Source organism: Oncorhynchus mykiss, chromosome 10 (assembly GCF_013265735.2).
Source record: "Oncorhynchus mykiss isolate Arlee chromosome 10, USDA_OmykA_1.1, whole genome shotgun sequence".
Classification (NCBI taxonomy): Eukaryota; Metazoa; Chordata; class Actinopteri; order Salmoniformes; family Salmonidae; genus Oncorhynchus; species Oncorhynchus mykiss.
In genome coordinates, this window is record NC_048574.1 from 85,730,916 (window position 1) to 85,750,780 (window position 19,865).

The window sequence follows — 19,865 nt, forward strand, 5'->3', positions numbered from 1 at the left end:
CTCGAAAGCTAATAAACAGATCACTGACCATTTCGAATCCCACCGTACCTTCTCCGCTGTGTAATCCATTTTTTGAGCTGGTTACGGGTGCACCTCAGCCACGCTCAAGGTCCTAAACAATTTCATAACCGCCATCAATAAAATACAGTAATGTGCAGCCGTCTTCATTGACCTGGCCAAGGCCTTCGACTCTGTCAATCACTGTATTCTTATCGGCAGACTCAATAGCCTTGGTTTCTCAGATGACTGCCTCGCCTGGTTCACCAACTACTTAGCAGACAGAGGTCAGTGTGTTAAGTCAGAGGGCCTGTTGTCTGGACCTCTGGCAGTCTCTATGGGGGTACCACAGGGTTAAATTCTCGGGCCGACTCTTTTCTCTGTATATATCAACGATTTCGCTCTTGCTGCAGGTGATTCCCTAATCAACCTCTATGCAGACAACACCATTCTGTATACATCTGGCCCTTCTTTGGACACTGTGCTAACTAACCTCCAAACGAGATTCAATTTCATACAACACTCCTTCCGTGGCCTCCAACTGCTCTTAAACGATAATAAAACCAAATGCATGTTTTTCAACCACTCGCTGCCTGTACCCACCCGCTCGACTAGCATCACTACTCTGGACGGTTCTGACAAGGAATATGTGGACTACAAATACATAGGTGTCTGGCTAGACTGTAAACTCTCCTTCCAGACTAATTTTAAACATCTCCAATCGAAAATTAAATCTAGAATCAGCTTACTATTTAGCAACAAAGCCTCCTTCACTCATGCCGCCAAAAATCCCTTCTTAAAACTGACTATCCTACCGATCCTCGACTTCGGCGATGTCATTTACAAAATAGCTTCCAATACTCTACTCAGCAAACTGGATGCAGTCTATCACAGTGCCATCCGTTTTATCACCAAAGCCCATTATTCCAGCCACCACTGCGACCTGTATGTTCTCGTCGGCTGGCCCTCGCTACATATAAGTCACCAGACCCACTGGCTCCAGATCATCTATAAGTCTCTGCTAAGTAAAGCTCCGCCTTACCTCAGCTCAGTCCGTAGCACGCGCTCCTGCAGGTTCATCTCACTGGTCATCCCCAAAGCCAACACCTCTTTTGGCCGCCTTTCCTTCCAGTTCTCAGCTGCCAGTGACTGGAACGAATTGCAAAAAAAAAAAAAAAAAAGAATGATAACTGAAGCTGGAGATATTTCCCTCACTAACTTTAAACATCAGCTATCTGAACAATTAACCGATCGCTGCAGCTGTACACAGCCCATCTGTAAATAGCCCACCCAATCTACTTTCCTCATCCCCATATTGTTTTTATTTACTTTTCTGCTCTTTTGCACATCACCTTCTGCTCATCTATCACTCCAGTGTTAATTTGCTAAATTGTAATTACTTTGCTTCTATGGCCTATTTATTGCCTTACCTCCTCACGCCATTTGTACTCACTGTATATAGACTTCCTTTTTTATATTGTGTTATTGACTGTGCACTTGTTTATTCCATGTGTAACTCTGTTGTTGTTTGTGTCACACTGTTTTGCTTTATCTTGGCCTGGTCTCAGTTGTAAATGAGAACTTGTTCTCAACTGGCCTACCTGGTTAAATCTTCTCTCACTCAGTTTGACACAAACCCTTTCCTAACGTGATAATACCTTGACAAAGTTGTTAAATAGCATGTTGTTACAGTGGGGAGAAGTATTTGAAACACTGCCGATTTTGTAGGTTTTTAATTTGTATTTTATTGCATGACATAAGTATTTGATACGTCAGAAAACCAGAACTTAATATTTGGTACAGAAACCTTTGTTTGCAATTACAGAGATCATACGTTTCCTGTAGTTCTTGACCAGGTTTGCACACACTGCAGCAGGGATTTTGGCCCACTCCTCCATACAGACCTTCTCCAGATCCTTCAGGTTGTCGCTGGGCAATACGGACTTTCAGCTCCCTCCAAAGATTTTCTATTGGGTTCAGGTCTGGCGACTGGCTAGGCCACTCCAGGACCTTGAGATGCTTCTTATGGAGCCACTCCTTAGTTGCCCTGGCTGTGTGTTTCGGGTCGTTGTCATGCTGGAAGACCCAGCCACGACCCATCTTCAATGCTCTTACTGAGGGAAGGTTGTTGGCCAAGATCTCGCAATACCTGGCCCCATCCATCCTCCCCTCAATACGGTGCAGTTGTCCTGTCCCCTTTGCAGAAAAGCATCCCCAAAGAATGATGTTTCCACCTCCATGCTTCACGGTTGGGATGGTGTTCTTGGGGTTGTACTCATCCTTCTTCTTCCTCCAAACACGGCAAGTGGAGTTTACACCAAAAAGCTCTATTTTGTTTCATCAGACCACATGACCTCCCATTCCTCCTCTGGATCATCCAGATGGTCATTGGCAAAGTTCAGACGGGCCTGGACATGCGCTGCCTTAAGCAGGGGGACCTTGCGTGCGCTGCAGGATTTTAATCCATGATGGCGTAGTGTGTTACTAATGGTTTTCTTTGAGACTGTGGTCCCAGCTCTCTTCAGGTCATTGACCAGGTCCTGCCGTGTAGTTCTGGGCTAATCCCTCACCTTCCTCATGATCATTGATGCCCCACAAGGTGAGATCTTGCATGGAGCCCCAGACCGAGGGTGATTGACCGTCATCTTGAACTTCTTCCATTTTCTAATAATTGCGCCAACAGTTGTTGCCTTCTCACCAAGCTGCTTGCCTATTGTCCTGTAGCCCATCCCAGCCTTGTTCAGGTCTACAATTTTATCCCTGATGTCCTTACACAGCTCTCTGGTCTTGGCCATTGTGGAGAGGTTGGAGTCTGTTTGATGGAGTGTGTGGAAAGGTGTCTTTTATACAGGTAACGAGTTCAAACAGGTGCAGTTAATACAGGTAATGAGTGGAGAACAGGAGGGTTTCTAACAGGTCTGTGAGAGCTGGAATTCGTACTGGTTGGTAGGTGATCAAATACTTATGTCATGCAATAAAATGCAAAGGATTTACTTAAAAATCATACAATGTGATTATCTGGATTTTTATTGTAGATTCCGTCTCTCACAGTTGAAGTGTACCTATGATACAAATTACAGACCTCTAATTGCTTTGTTAGTAGAAAAACCTGCAAAATCGGCAGTGTATCAAATACTTGTTCTCCTCACTGTACATATTCTTTCGAGATTAGAAAGTTTGTCAGATATGTTACATACCTGTAATTGTAAAAATAACGGATACAAATTCACATCTGCAAAGTTCTGGCTCTTTCTTTATTCTGAAGAATGTTGCTTGCGCTTTGCCAGAACTTGCCGTTTGTCCTGCTACCACAGTGCAACAAGGCCTGATCAACTCACTAATGCTAAAGTATGTAGAATATACCATTTAGATTAATTAAGACATAATTAACATAACCACGTTGGTTTAAAAAATAATAATAAAGGGAAATCTGTTTTTATTGACTTTGTTTTCAACCCATTTACACTCTCCTCTCCTCTTTTTGGTGACTCCTGGAATCTATTTGTTTGTCTATAGTCAAGTCAATGTCTAGTCAGCGTCTAGCATGTCCAGACAAGTGCTGTTCCTTCATGCCAGTAACACTGGATAAGTCATCATGTTTCCAGGCACCATGTAAGAATAGAGCACAATTGCGTTTGCTGCTTGTCTCCATGACTGGTATGACGGTTGACCCAGACTCTAATAGCTGAACATGTCTCTGGGCCTTCGAGTGTCCGTGGACTTTCTCACAGGTAAGTCTCCCTTTCCATTGACCTCTTGCCGTTGTACGAGCACAACATCTTGGAGTTCCTCCTGCAGTTCATCCTCCACTCCAGGCTGTTCAGGTCCTTCAGACTGTTCCTGGATCTGCTCTATTTACTGTGCCACTGTAGAACTCCTGAGAAGTAGCTTGTAGTCTGGTACGCCACGCTGGTTGTATTGGTTGTGGTCTGAAATCACTCTGATGGACCCGAGGGCTGTGCTGGTAAATATAATAGAATTTCTTCTTCATCTGTCAGATTCTTGGTCAATCTAGTTACCGTTTGTTGTCAGTTTTTTTTGTCTTGGTGCTTTCACAGGTTTGGTTGGAGTGTCTTGATGCACTTGCTAGTCATTTATAGGTAACAGGAGGTTCTGGTGCAGCACACAAAAAGTTGTCTCCAGAGTCTGACTGGATCTAATACACTAGACACCTCTCTAATTCTTACCACAACTCTGTGTAGTGTCTTCTCACAGTAAGCACAGAGTTTCCCCGCGGGCCACCTCTTTCTGATAGGTTCCTCGCAAGGACTAGATCACCTGGCTGAAAAGTTTCACCTTTGACCCCTACGTTGTAGTTCTTCTTCTCTTTTCGCTGAGGACTTTTGACTGTTCTCAGAAGCCATTGTGTGTATCTTAGATCTTTGTTGCCCACTTCTCTGCATATTTTTTGTTGGGTTCTTGTCACTGTCTCTGGTTCGAGGTTGAACAGTAGGTCGATAGGAAGGCATGGGGCTCTGCCATACTGGAGGATAAATGGCGATTATCCCCATTGCCTCGTACAATTATAGGCATGGATGATGTTTGGTAGATGGTCTTTCCACTCTGTCTTCTTCTCTTCTTGCAGAGTATGGAGCATCTGTAGGAGTGTTCTATTCATTCTTTCCACAGGGTTCCCTTGGGTAATTTGAGAGTGAGATCCTTGCAAGCTGCTGGAGTCTCTGGAACAGGTTGTTCTTGAACTCTCGCCCTCTGGTGATGGTGAAGCTTACTAGGATAGCCAAACCGAGGAATGAAGTCTTGGAAGATCTTCTCGGCTACAGTTTTTCCTGACTTGTTCTTCGTTGGGTAGGCCTGTGCAAAGCGTGTGAAATGATCGACAAGTACAAGAATATATTCATAGCCTATGTCTGAAGACTGTTGACACCTTGAGGAAGCTATAGGAAAAGGAATCTGGTTGATATCCCTTTAAATGGAGCAATGGGAGGCTATGGAACATGGAGTTTTCAAAATAGAAGCCACTTCCTGGTTTGATTTTTCTCAGGGTTTCGCCTGCAATATCAGTTCTGTTATACTCACAGACAATATTTTTACAGTTTGGGAAACTTTAGAGTATTTTCTATCCTAATCCGTCAATTATAAGTAGATTCGTGCATCTGGTCCTGAGAAATAGCCCGTTTACTTTGGGTACGTTATTTTTATAGTGCCCCCTAGCTTCAAGAAGTTAAGTGGTGACATTTGGATAAATAGTGATGTGGAGCAGAGGAGAGAGAAGAGGTTGAAGTCCCTTGGGGCTGATGCAGCCAAATGTTTTAAAATAACAAATGATTAATTTGGCGCAGTTACCAGTCAATCATCTCAGCATAGTGAGCCTGAAGGCACTGGCAGCAGAGAGGAGAGAGAGCAGCGATACCAGTTCAACTTTTAGTCAAGAGTTTTGCAGCTGAAGCGGTAAGACAGAAGACAATAGGGATAAGGTAAGCAATGTTTGGGTTTGGCTAGCTGGCTATTTAGTTATATCGGATGCCTTTTGTTGAAACAAGCGCTCATCAATGTCACTTTTCATGAACTGACAAATCACAGCCTGGATGAGGCGGGACATTAAAAGAATGTTGACGCGATACAGCAACTTCAGAAACGTTGAACTCATCCTTCTGCATGAATGGTTCTGATTACTGACAAGTTAGTACAAGTTAGTACTTACCATTAACAAACTGGAGACGACCTACCAATTGAGACCATTTTTAATGAGGATTTAATAATGGAAACAAAACAAAAACGATAAATGTTGGTTGTGTATTTCTTGAACTGCTGTATTGTCCAATTGGAATTAATATTATACTAGTTTTATATAGTATACTATAATGTTAAATTATATGAATATACTAACATTATATAATTAATATTATACTCGTTGTATATAGTATACTATTATATTAAATTCTATGAATATACTAACATTATATAATTAATATAATACATTACACTGTATTTTTTTGTGAAGAATCAACAACAAGTGGGACACAATGTTAAGGCTACCTGCATTTTTTTTAACCTTTATTTAACTAGGCAAGTCAGTTAAGAACAAATTCTTATTTACAACCCCGGCCAAACCTGGACGATGCTGGGCCAATTGTGCGCCGCCCTATGGCGGATACAATCACTACTGGATGTGATGCAGCCTGGATTCGAACCAGGGCCTGCAGTGTCACCTCTTGCACTGAGATGCAGTACCTTAGACCGCTGCGGCACACGGGAGCCCAATTTGACATTGTGCTATTTTGCTGAACACTAGACGCTTTCATTTTATTTTGGCAGTGAAACGAGGATACTCAGACAAGAAAAAAACAGAACAGAACCCAAGGAGGTTCTACCTCTCTGATTAAAACATAGGACCAGCTCAAGAGTTGTAGCTACGCTGCCTCGGCAGAAGGTAAGCGGTCAGAAGCAGATCATAAGAGAATGTCAGAAAAAAGACAACCATCTAGCCTGCTAGCTAACGTTAGCATATAAGATACAACTTATTCATACACAGCTGATTAGTTAGCTGATCAGATTGAAGATGGGAAGAGCCAGACAGAGTAATATTTCCATGTGGAACCAGTTGAATACAACTATCTACCCTGCTAGCTAATGTTAGCATATAAGATACATCTTCTTCATACATAGCTGAATAGTTAGCTGATCAGATTGAAGATGGGAAGAGCCAGACAGAGTAATATTTCCATGTGGAACCATTAGAAAATAAGCAAATTAATTGGACCAAAGCCTTTCCTGAATTTTATAAGATAAGCATTGATTATAAAAAAAAAATAGTAGCGCAAAGAGTTATGGGATATTATAATCATCTTGTCTTAACCTGTCCATTCTGAGCCATGGGTACACTCAAATTGGCCGCCAGCCCACCCATTATGACGTCATTGACTTGAATGGAGAAGTTCTTCTATTCATTCTTGTTTCTATGGTTACCCCTATATAGGACGCTGCACATGCGCGCATTGGCGTCCTCCGTGGCTACAATGCAGAGCCTCGAAAATTACTGACAACATTTTGTAGGGAGGTAGGTTACTTGTTTCCGAAAATCGTGTTATTGATAATCTGTAACTCCTTGTCTGTCGGTCCGGATTCTATCATGTGTGGATATCTGTAGACCTATAGAAACAGTCTGAACCGAACTTTTCTCCAAACCGGCACATTGGCTGTGGTATTCAGCGCACAATACGCGCTTCCTCGTATCTTAATACAGCCAAGTTATAGATGGCGGTTTGGAGAAAAGTTCGGTTCAGACGGTTTCTATCAAGATATCCACACACAATCCGGTCCGACGGACAACGGATTATAGATACATATGCCTTCAGTAACAGGGTTTCCGGAAACAAGTAGGCTACCCCCCTAAAGAATTCAATTGTTATTTTCCGGGCTCCGCATTGTAGCCACCTACTGTCGGACGCCAACGCGCTGCGTCCTATATAGGGCTATACTGCGCACTGATGAGGTATTTATAAGGTATATTCTTCAAGAATCGTTCAATGAAATGGCCACAGTTATATTGCAGATTGTTACCTAGTTTATCGTTTAACCGTCTCTCTTTCCGCCTGAGTGGAGACTAGCAGGATTCATCCTAACGTGGATCAGTGGATGACAATACAACCTGATATTATATTATTTAGGATATAAGGAAACAAATCAAACTAGTCCTATAGACAACTAAATGTACTGGACAGATTTATGGACTGCAGATCCTTTGACAATTCGTCTGACTCAATTTCTCGACCTTTTTATAAAGTTTAGTCTAGACCAACTCAAATGTAGCAAGTAGAACTTTCATTTAACAGGTTATTATGATCAATTGATTGAAAACCCTTACCTTGTGTCTCTGAAATCTGTCTCTGCTGCAGTGACCTTGTGTGTAGCTATACCTATTTTACTTTCACTTATATTTCCGTGTAAAAAAAAAAAACATTGTTGGGGGCGGTTCAGCAAGACGCAACATTTTTGAACGTTCAGCTAGAAATACACGAGGTAGGACAAACATATCTCTGACATTTAGAATAAGGAATCACGTCCGCTCTATTCTTGTCATTTCTATGGGCATCATTCGGCAGCATGAAAGTGGTTTGTTGTAGTAATCACCAGCAGGAACGCTGTCTCATACTTTCCAGGTGTGTATTCAATCGTGCAGCTCGTAGCACAACGTGTTGCAACAAAAACAAGTGTTTCTCACTGGACAAGTTCAGGTTAGTCCCTTAGTGTTTCGGACGGTTTCTGTTCGTTTGGTTCCTAATGAATACACCTCAGGGCAACGCCAAACGTTGCCGAATGTTACAGATTTAATTACCAGATATAGAGCCGACCTGAATCACTATTTTAAATGTCAGAGAGGGATGTTTGTTCATAACATCTGAATGTTACACAACGTTGGGTCCTGTTCAGCGAACATTCCGCAGTTAGTTTAGTCCCGGGCAATGACTATCATTTCATTCATGCATTATGAATGAAGCCTGTCGCTTGGTCGGTCTTTTAAAAAGCTATAGGAGTTAGAATCTTAATGACGTGTAAACTATGGTGCGGAACTTGTCTCTGGAGGTTCCTAGCTGCTTGCTGAATGAATTACAGCAGAGAGCAGTCAGTGGTCTGTTGTAGTCTGAGTCTGATGATATAACTTAGAACCTTCCGCAGTTTAACATCCAGTCTGTTCTAGAAGGACACTTCATGCACTATTATAACACGTTCTAGTTTATAAAGTCTGAATGATCAGTTTTAGCTAAATACAGTCCCTCCTCTGTTGCAGTTAGCCTGCCCAACACTATCAGGCTACGACATGGTTATTCATTTGGAGACTAAGAAAGTATTTTGCGTGAGAATGCGTGAGATATAAGAGGTGTGCCATGATCAGAGGGTCAAATGCCTGAATCACCGCCAATGGGTGAGAGTTGGGAGCTCTGTTATGACAGGTGTCCGTAACTGCGCTCATGAGGGTTTTCTATTCTAAAAATCAGTTGCCATTCAACAGTTGTAAATACTGCAGATTGTAGGTCTACCGTTCATAGTTGTTCGTCCTCTCTCCCTCTCCCGCCTGAGCGGACAGCTGAGACTCGCAGGTTTCATTCCGATGTGGACCAGTGTGGCGTGAGCAGCAATAGTGTAATCGGCAGTTCGCCTTCAAAATAAAAGTCCCCCATTGTAACTGATGCAAACAGATATAGAGAAAAAATGCCCCAATTGGACAATATATTGCTAAACAATGTTGGCATGTTGCTGTATAAATTCTAAGACAGTAATATTTGTGTAATTTCACCAAATAACTGGTTCTGTTGGTGTCACTGATTAGGCTGATACCCCATTTCCGTTTCAAATCCACCGGTTAGGCTGTACATTTAAGAATGCCCACAATGCAATTCTGGGGCAGGGACGTGTTGGGGAACCATGGTGTGGGCTGTATATAGGCTACATTCTCTAGAGACACCATGGTGTGGGCTGTATATAGGCTACATTCTCTAGAGAAACCATGGTGTGGGCTGTATAAAGGCTATATTCTCTAGATAAACCCTGGTGTGGGCTGTATATAGGCTACATTCTCTAGAGAAACCCTGGTGTGGGCTGTATAAAGGCTATATTCTCTAGAGAAACCATGGTGTAGGCTGTATATAGGCTACATTCTCTAGAGAAACCCTGGTGTAGGCTGTATATAGGCTACATTCTCTAGAGAAACCCTGGTGTGGGCTGTATATAGTCTACATTCTCTAGAGAAACCCTGGTGTGGGCTGTATATAGGCTACATTCTCTAGAGACACCATGGTGTGGGCTGTATAAAGGCTATATTCTCTAGAGAAACCCTGGTGTGGGCTGTATATAGTCTACATTCTCTAGAGAAACCCTGGTGTGGGCTGTATATAGGCTACATTGTCTAGAGAAACCCTGGTGTGGGCTGCACTGTTGGTTAAGGGCTTGTAAGTAAAGCATTTCGCCTTAAAGTCTACACTTGTTGTATTCGGCGCATGTGACTAATAAAGTTTGATTTATTTGAATGTTATTTATCTGGCATCTATTGGTAAAGACAACAAGTTAGAACTTCTAAGTTTCCAAGAAATGGAACGTTCCAAAAGGAGATTCCGTTGACATCATTGACCTAATATGGTGCTTCCTGGTAAATGGGCGGGTCCGGCTTTCCCGAGATCTGCCTGTCAGAGGAGGAGATGTCTTCAACTAACAACTTTTACATCGTCATGAAAAGAAACACACTTGGGGTGGGATCGCTTTCATACCAGCAATAACTTGAAAGTGATTATTTAGTATCTACTAGTAATGATTTCAACCTTTAGAGAAAACACTGTGACAAACACCAATCATGTGCCTCATGGGACATTTATTAAAAACACAAACAAAATATTCATAAATTATTTAAATGGTCAAAAAATTTAAACATTTGGGAGGTTTTTCTGTTTTGATATCAGAAAAGACTTAAAACGTTTTTTGTTTAATTTTATTTTGAAATAGACGAGTCCCAACACATTTAACAAGTGTTTCAAGTCTGAGCTAATTTCCAACACTTGGTTGTTATGGAAACAAAAGGAAAGAAAGACATCAACTGATCAAATCACACTTTATTAGTCACATGAATACAGGTGTAGGACTGACAGTGAAATGCTGAATACAACAGGTATAGTAGACCATACAGTGAAATGCTGAATACAACAGGTATAGTAGACCATACAGTGAAATGCTTACTTACAAGCACTTATCCAACAATGCAGTTTTAAGAAAATACCACAATAAAAGTAAGAGAAAAGAATAACAAATGATTAAAGAGCAGCAGTAAATAACAACAGCGAGGCTATATATAGGGGGTACCGGTACAGAGTCAATGTGGAGGCTATATACAGGGGGTACCAGTACAGAGTCAATGTGGAGGCTATATACAGGGGGTACCGGTACAGAGTCAATGTGGAGGCTATATACAGGGGGTACCAGTACAGAGTCAATGTGGAGGCTATATATAGGGGGTACCGGTACAGAGTCAATGTGGAGGCTATATACAGGGGTACCAGTACAGAGTCAATGTGGAGGCTATATACAGGGGGTACCGGTACAGAGTCACTGTGGAGGCTATATACAGGGGGTACCGGTACAGAGTCAATGTGGAGGCTATATACAGGGGGTACCGGTACAGAGTCAATGTGGAGGCTATATACAGGGGGTACCGGTACAGAGTCAATGTTCGGTTAGTAGGTAGATAATTATGTAATTGAGGTTTTCAACCTCACACTTTTGGGCTGGATGTTTCAATATGTAGTTAATTCATGCATAATCACTGTCTTACCTCAAAAAGCCACAAAAATCCCAAGTTGGAAAGCGACTATTTGTTGAAACTGTGCCGCGCCATTTCCCCTCCATTTTCCCTCCATTTCCCCTCCATTTCCACATGGGAAGTGTATCATTTCAAATCCAAAGTGCTGGAGTAAAACAAAACAAATGTTTTTGTAGAAAAGTGAGTAGAAATACTTTGACTGTACATGAATACATGCCTGTCATATGGAAACATAAAATCAAAGAGAAAGTTCCATAATATTCATTTGATTTTGTATTGTGGCGTAAGAATCAGAATTAGTTATATAACGTCTATAATTAAGATGTCTTATCTGCATAATGTGCTTATATGATGTACTTGTTCTTAGGATGTATTCCTTCAGACTCAGGTGTTGGTAGTTGCACTTCCTCCCTCAGCTGGGGCTCAGCCCAGAGAGGGGAGAAGTCAGGTTCTAAATCATATGATTAATTAACCAATTACTGCCTGAACGTGTCTTTATCTATTCTAAACCATGTGAATGGATGGCGAGATGGGGTTTTACTTGAGATGGGAGTATCTGGAGTTGACAATTGATTTATGACATAGGATGAGTTGGTGTTTTTGCGCTATGAAGGACCAGGAATGAGATTGGAACCTCGTCTTAGGGGCCAAACCGAGCGAAATTAACGACATTTATAGCAAATGCTATCTGGCTACGGGATACTCCTTTCTCATTTAACAACGCTCACCTTGTGACCCGTTCCAAACATCTGTGGTTTGTTATCTTGTTATGGCTGGGGGCAGTAATGAGTACTTGGATGAATAAGGTGCCAGAGTACACTGCCTGCTACTCAGGCCCAGTTGCTCATATATGCATATCATTAGTATATTTGGCTAGAAAACAGTCTGAAGTTTCTAAAATGGTTTGAATGATGTCTGTGAGTATAACAGAACTCATATGGCAGGCAAAAAACCTAAGAAATCATTCAACCAGGAAATGGGAAATCTGAGGTTTAGTTTTTCAACTCATTGCCTATCGAAAATACAGTGTCTATGGGGTCATATTGCACTTCCTAAGGCTTCCACTAGATGTCAACAGTCTTTAGAACCTTGTTTGATGCTTCTACGGTGAAGGAGGGGGGGAAAGGAGCTGAATGAGTCAGAGGTCTGCCAGAGGGGAATGAGCTGGTCACGCACGTTCACCTGAGAGTTAGCTTGCGTTCCATTGCATTTCTACAGACAAAGGAATTCTCCGGTTGGAAGATTGAAGATTTATGATAAAAACATCCTAAAGATTGATTCTATACTTCGTTTGACATGTTTCTACGAACTGTAATATGACTTTTCTCCTGAACTTTTGCCTGGACTTGCCCGCACGTCGTGAGTTTGGATTGTGTACTAAACGCGCAAACAAGGAGGGATTTGGACATAAATTATGGACTTTATCGAACAAGTCAAACATTTATTGTGGAACTGGGATTCCTGGGAGTGCATTCTGATGAAGATCACCAAGGTAAGTGAATATTTATAATTCTATTTCTGACTTTGTTGACTCCACAACATGGCGGATATCTGTATGGCTTGTTTTGGTCTCTGAGCGCTGTACTCAGATTGTAGCATGGTGTGTTTTTTCGGTAAAGCTTTTTTGAAATCTGACACAGTGGTTGCATTAATAAGGAGAAGTTTATCTAAAGTTCCATGCATAACAGTTGTATCTTCTATATATGTTTACTATGAGTATTTCTGTCAATTGATGTGGCTCTCTGCAAAATCACCGGATGAACATAACGCGCCAATGTAAACTCAGATTTTTGGATGTAAATATGAACAAAACATACATGTATTGTGTAACATGAAGTCCTATGAGTGTCATCAGATGAAGATCATCAAAGGTTAGTGATTAATTCTTCCTCTCTTTGGCTGGAAAAATGGCTGTGTTTTTCTGTGACTAGGTGCTGACCTAACATAATCATTTGGTGTGCTTTCGTCGTAAAGCCTTTTTGAAATCGGACACTGTGGTGGGATTCACAACAAGCTTATCTTTAAAATGGTGTAAAATACTTTTGTTTGAGGAATTTTAATTATGAGATTTCTGTTGTTTTGAATTTAGCGCCCTGCACTTCCACTGGCTGTTGTCAAGTCGATCCCGTTAGCGGGATCTAAGCCATAAGAAGTTATGTAGAATAAGGGGGTCTTAGGATCTTTGCTATAAAAGATCTAAGTAGCCTTTGTGTTATGGCCTTCAACGAATCATCTGAGGGTGATTGCTATTGCAGAGCTCTCACTGACAAAGATACATTTTAAGCATGACTCTGACTTGTGTGATGAGTTTGTCTCTCCTCATTAATTAAACACAAATTAACAGTTCTTCTGAGTATAAACGTTGAAGTTTCATGTTTCAAGATTTGTCAAAGATAAAATTCTGAGTTCAAGATATCAAAAAGGCAAATGTTTAGCATCACATAATTTTGAAAATAATCGCTATTGTCTGACATCTGGTAATGCAACATCTGTTATGTCAGGAATTTGTTTGATAAATTCACCATCATTTGAAGCTGTTTCTACAAGATAATAACCACTGGCATCACATAATCACCAACCACCACACATGTTCAGACTCACCTCAGCTGTGAGATGTAGGGCAGACACTGAAGGAAACTCCTCACTTCACTCTCTGCATCTGACCAGCCCTTCAGCTCTGCTGGTTTCTTCTCTGGTTGGAGTTTCAGCACTTCTAGGAGGAGGGAGGCCTTTCTCTCTGAGAGGTATATGGACCAGACTGCAAAAAAATAAAAAATAAAAATTAATCTATGTTTTAGTTTAAAGTGTGATTTAAACATTAGTCATATTAACACTAATATACTGTATAGACACATAAAAAACAAGTAGCTACATAGAGTCATATTAACACTAATAAACATGTAGCTACATAGAGTCATTAACACTAATAAACATGTAGCTACATAGAGTCACATTAACACTAATAAACATGTAGCTACATAGAGTCATTAACACTAATAAACATGTAGCTACATAGAGTCAATAACACTAATATACTGTATAGACACATAATAAACATGTTGCTACATAGAGTCATTAACACTAATAAACATGTAGCTACATAGAGTCATTAACACTAATAAACATGTAGCTACATAGAGTCATTAACACTAATATACTGTATAGACACATAAAAAACAAGTAGCTACATAGAATCATATTAACACTAATAAACATGTAGCTACATAGAGTCATTAACACTAATAAACATGTAGCTACATAGAGTCATTAACACTAATATACTGTATAGACACATAAAAAACAAGTAGCTACATAGAATCATATTAACACTAATAAACATGTAGCTACATAGAGTCATTAACACTAATAAACATGTAGCTACATAGAGTCATTAACACTAATATACTGTATAGACACATAATAAACAAGTAGCTACATAGTCATTAACACTAATATACTGTATAGACGCATAAAAAACAAGTAGCTACATAGAATCATATTAACACTAATAAACATGTAGCTACATAGAGTCATTAACACTAATATACTGTATAGACACATAATAAACAAGTAGCTACATAGTCATTAACACTAATATACTGTATAGACGCATAAAAAACAAGTAGCTACATAGAATCATATTAACACTAATAAACATGTAGCTACATAGAGTCATTAACACTAATAAACATGTAGCTACATAGTCACATTAACACTAATAAACATGTAGCTACATAGAGTCATTAACACTAATATACTGTATAGACACATAATAAACATGTTGCTACATAGAGTCATTAACACTAATAAACATGTAGCTACATAGAGTCATATTAACACTAATAAACATGTAGCTACATAGAGTCATATTAACACTAATAAACATGTAGCTACATAGAGTCATTAACACTAATAAACATGTAGCTACATAGAGTCATTAACACTAATAAACATGTAGCTACATAGAGTCATTAACACTAATATACTGTATAGACACATAATAAACATGTTGCTACATAGAGTCATTAACACTAATAAACATGTAGCTACATAGAGTCATTAACACTAATATACTGTATAGACACATAATAAACATGTAGCTACATAGAGTCATTAACACTAATAAACATGTAGCTACATAGAGTCATTAACACTAATAAACATGTAGCTACATAGAGTCAATAACACTAATAAACATGTAGATACATAGAGTCATTAACACTAATAAACATGTAGCTACATAGTCATTAACACTAATAAACATGTAGCTACATAGAGTCATATTAACACTAATAAACATGTAGCTACATAGTCATTAACACTAATAAACATGTAGCTACATAGTCATTAACACTAATAAACATGTAGCTACATAGAGTCATATTAACACTAATAAACATGTAGCTACATAGTCATTAACACTAATAAACATGTAGCTACATAGTCATTAACACTAATAAACATGTAGCTACATAGAATCATATTAACACTAATAAACATGTAGCTACATAGAGTCATTAACACTAATAAACATGTTGCTACATAGAGTCATTAACACTAATATACTGTATAAACACATAATAAACATGTAGCTACATAGAGTCATTAACACTAATAAACATGTAGCTACATAGAGTCAATAACACTAATAAACATGTAGATACATAGAGTCATTAACACTAATAAACATGTAGCTACATAGTCATTAACACTAATAAACATGTAGCTACATAGAGTCATATTAACACTAATATACTGTATAGACACAGAGTCATATTAACACTAATATACTGTATAGACACATAGAGTCATTAACACTAATAAACTGTATGTAGGAATGAGAAGATTACAAACAGAGTGTTTGTAATGCTTCATGGTGGAGAGGAATGGATCTTCATCCTCCAGGGAGGTCAGAGTGAAACACAGTACCCTGTCTGTCTGTGAATCTAGAAGGACTGTCTCCAGCTCCTTCTCAGATTTCACTATGGGGAGGTTATTGGTTTTGCAGATGTTAATGTTAACAGCATTCACCTCAGCTTCCTTATTGTGAAGCCAGTGGTCTAAAGCCTGAGGAGTGAACGGTGACTGATCGTGTTTCTTCAGAATCTCTCTGAACCACAACAAACCTGATTCACCATTTTCTCTAATGAACTCTGTGGCTTTGGCCAGTATTTTCTGAAACTCCACCTGATACTCTGACAGTATCTGTGAAAACTGTGTCAGTTTGTCCTTAGCATAAGGGAACCATTTCATCACATAGGCATTGGTGTGGTCTGACATCGTGTCCTGGCACCTCATTGTGACCCGTCTCAGGTGTTCCAGAACTTTCTCAGCTCTGAGCAGCAGGTCTTCACTGATCTCAAATTTAACACAAGCCGCTGCATGGTCCAGATTCTTCAGAGGTTACAGCCAGACACGAACAGGCACTGCTTTCTCTCCTCGCTGCCCCAGATGCTTTGGCAGGGACTGGTACATCTCTACTGCTGTGTGATAATCCATTGTGGTTGTAGGGTTTACGTCACTGTGTAAGGTGCATTGATACAACAAACTGTTTACTTTCTCGGAGTCTGTCAAACTTGAGAATATATCTTCTGAATTGAAGGTGTTGAACATCTTCTTAATCACATCTAGCATCTTGGTTTTCTCTCGTCTTGCATTCCTTTGTCTGTTGATGTGTTTGCTGTCAAAGATAAAGAATGCTTGCGCTCCATAGAGAACAGCCATGACCACATGAGTTGCCTTTCGTTGTGTTCTGTCTCCCCCTGAAGCACCCTGTGACTGAGCATGTCCAGTCTGGTAGTGGTTCTGTACTGTAGAGTGACCCGGTCCTGCAGTGTGGACTGAACAGGATGGTTCAGGTATCCAGCAGCATCTCCAACCTCCACCAGTCCAGACAGGACACTGGCTCTGAGAGGAGTGGTCACATCTGGAGCCCTGAATCTGTCCTGTAAGGAGTCTCCTTCAATACACTTCACCTCTGTGTGAGGCCGAGGTAGAGACTGACGCATGAAGGCTATTGTACTGTCATCCCAAAGACTGACATCTAAGGAGATAAAATTATATTACATTCACTGCAGAGCTTCACAATATATCACAATACATATTTCACAATATGAACTATTCACAAGACAAACTATAAAGTCAAGCACTCAACAAAATGGATACCTTTGCTAGCCCAGCGCTGACGCAGTCCATGCTTTTAAACATTAGATAAAACAGCCGTCTTTAAACTATGCACTCTTCACACATACCTGAGCAAAACAATAACTACATCCACAACACTTTGAAGTCTTTAAAACTGGAAAAGCATACAGTACCTGAACAAAATGAGTCACTGTGCCAGTCATACAACATCCCAAGATCTAAGGAACGACCGAGGGCAGCCACCACAAAACGGTCTGTTGTCCAGGTAACCTTAACTTCTTTGGGATAGGGGGCGGTATTTTGACGCCCGGATGAAAAGCATGCCCAAAGTAAACGGCCTGTTACTCAGGCCCAGAAGCTAGGATATGCATATAATTGGTAGATTTTGGATGGAAAACACGCGACAGTTTCCAAAACTGTTCAAATAATGTCTATGAGTATAACAGAACTGATTTGGCGAAAACCTGAGAAAAAATCCATCCAGGAAGTTGGAAATTTTATTTTTGTAGATTTCTATTGATTGATTGATTGAATCTACCTTGTACAATATCCATTGACTTAGGACTCAAATTGCACTTCCTATGCCTTCCACTTGATGTCAACAGTTTTTAGAAATTGTTTCAGGCTTGTATTCTGAAAAATGAGAGAGTGAGACCAGTCTGAATGAGTTGACACTGCAGTGGCCTAGAGATTTTTCGTGAGCACAGATTTTTCGTGAGCACAGCAGATTTGTCTGCTGGGTGCTGTTCTCAGATACTCTTATGATATGCTTTTGCCGTAAAGCCTTTTTGAAATCTGAAACCGTGGTTGGATTAAAAAGAAGTTCATCTTTAAACCTATGTATAACACTTGTATGCTTGGGGAATTTTTATAATGAGTATTTCTGTTTTTGAATTTGGTGCTCTGCAATTTCACTGGATGTTGGCCAGGTGGGACGCTAGCCTCCCACGTACCCTAGTGAGGTTAACTTGTTGTTAATCCAGGTGTCAGATTTCAAAAAGGCTTTATGGCGAAAGCAAACCATGAGATTATCTGAGGACAGCGCCCAGCACACAAATGCATAAGAAATCATTTTCAACCAGGAAGTTGCGACACGAAAGTCAGAAATAGCGATATAATATATGCCTTACCTTTGAAGATCTTCTGTTGGCACTCCAAAAAGTTCCAGTTACATTACAAATGGTCCTTTTGTTCGATAAAGTCCATCTTTATATCCATAAAAACTCTGTTTAGCTGATAATCCACTCGGTTTCCCTCCAAAATGTATACAAAATGAATCCCAAACATTACCAATAAACTTATTCAAACACGTCAATCAACGTTTATAATCAAACCTTAGGTACCCTAATACGCAAATAAACAATACAATTTAAGAGGGAGAATCGTTATTGTCTTTACCGGAGATAAACAAAAAGAACGAGCTCTCTCGGCCATGCGCTTGGAAACACTACAGCCAAAATGGGAGCCACAAACTACAACTTCTCCCTCATTTGTCTAAAAACCAGCCTGAAACTCTATCTAAAGACTGTTGACATCTAGTGGAAGCCCTAGGAACTGCAATCAGGGACATTTTTGCCCTATTATAAATGTGCCAGGCATTGAAATCAGTAGTATGCTGAATTTTATTTTTAAGGTTTGTCCTCGGGGTTTCGCCTGCATTTTCAGTTCTGTTATACTCACAGACATTATTTTAACAGTTTTAGAAACTTTCGAGTGTTTTCTATCCAAATCTACCAATTATATGCATATCCTAGCTTCCGGGCCTGAGTAACAGGCAGTTTACTTTGGGCACACTTTTCATCTGGACATCAAAATACCGCCCCCCTATCCCAAAGAAGTTAAGGTAGTTACCAGTACTGTTTGTCACGAAGGTAAAGTATGTTAAGATACTGTATGTCTAGAAGTGTCACGGGAGATTTCCTCCTCTTCTTCTGAAGAGGTGAAACAAGGATCGGACCAATACGCAGCGTGGTAGGTGTCCATGGTTTTTAATAAGAAACTAAACATGAACACAAATACAAAATAAAGTGAACTGGCAACGAAACAAACACTGACACAGGAAACAATCACCCACAAAATACCCAAAGAACATGGCTGCCTAAATATGGTTCCCAATCAGAGACAACGATAAACACCTGCCTCTGATTGAGAACCAATCTTACATAGACTTACATAAACACCTAGAATGGACACACACCCCATAAATCTACAAAAACCCCTAGACAGTACGAACACCCTAGATGAGACAAAACCATACATCACCCATGTCACACCCTGGCCTAGCCAAAATAATAAAGAAAACAAAGATAACTAAGACCAGTACTGTCTGTCTAGAAGGTAAAGTACTGTTAAGGTAGTTACCAGTACTGTCCAGAAGGTAAAGTATAGCTCCTCTGTACTATGTTGTAAAATCGTGATCTCCCTCTGGAGTCTAGCTTTAAATGAAGACAGTCACAAG

The 19,865-nt window shown here is 40.1% G+C and overlaps 1 protein-coding gene across 3 annotated transcripts in view; it reads right to left on the reverse strand.

Annotated features, from left to right (window-relative positions):
• Nucleotides 1-7,883, reverse strand: part of LOC110513755 — a 40,980-nt gene extending 33,097 nt beyond the window's left edge. For 2 of the 3 annotated variants that reach the window (XM_036934333.1, XM_036934331.1), the window contains exon 1: nt 1,040-1,122. The gene's annotated coding sequence lies outside the window, so the exon portion shown is untranslated. Of the gene's footprint in view, nt 1-1,039; nt 1,123-7,822 lie in introns of those variants that run through there. The other variant, XM_036934332.1, reaches the window with a different exon arrangement.
• Nucleotides 7,884-19,865: the final 11,982 nt, after the last annotated feature.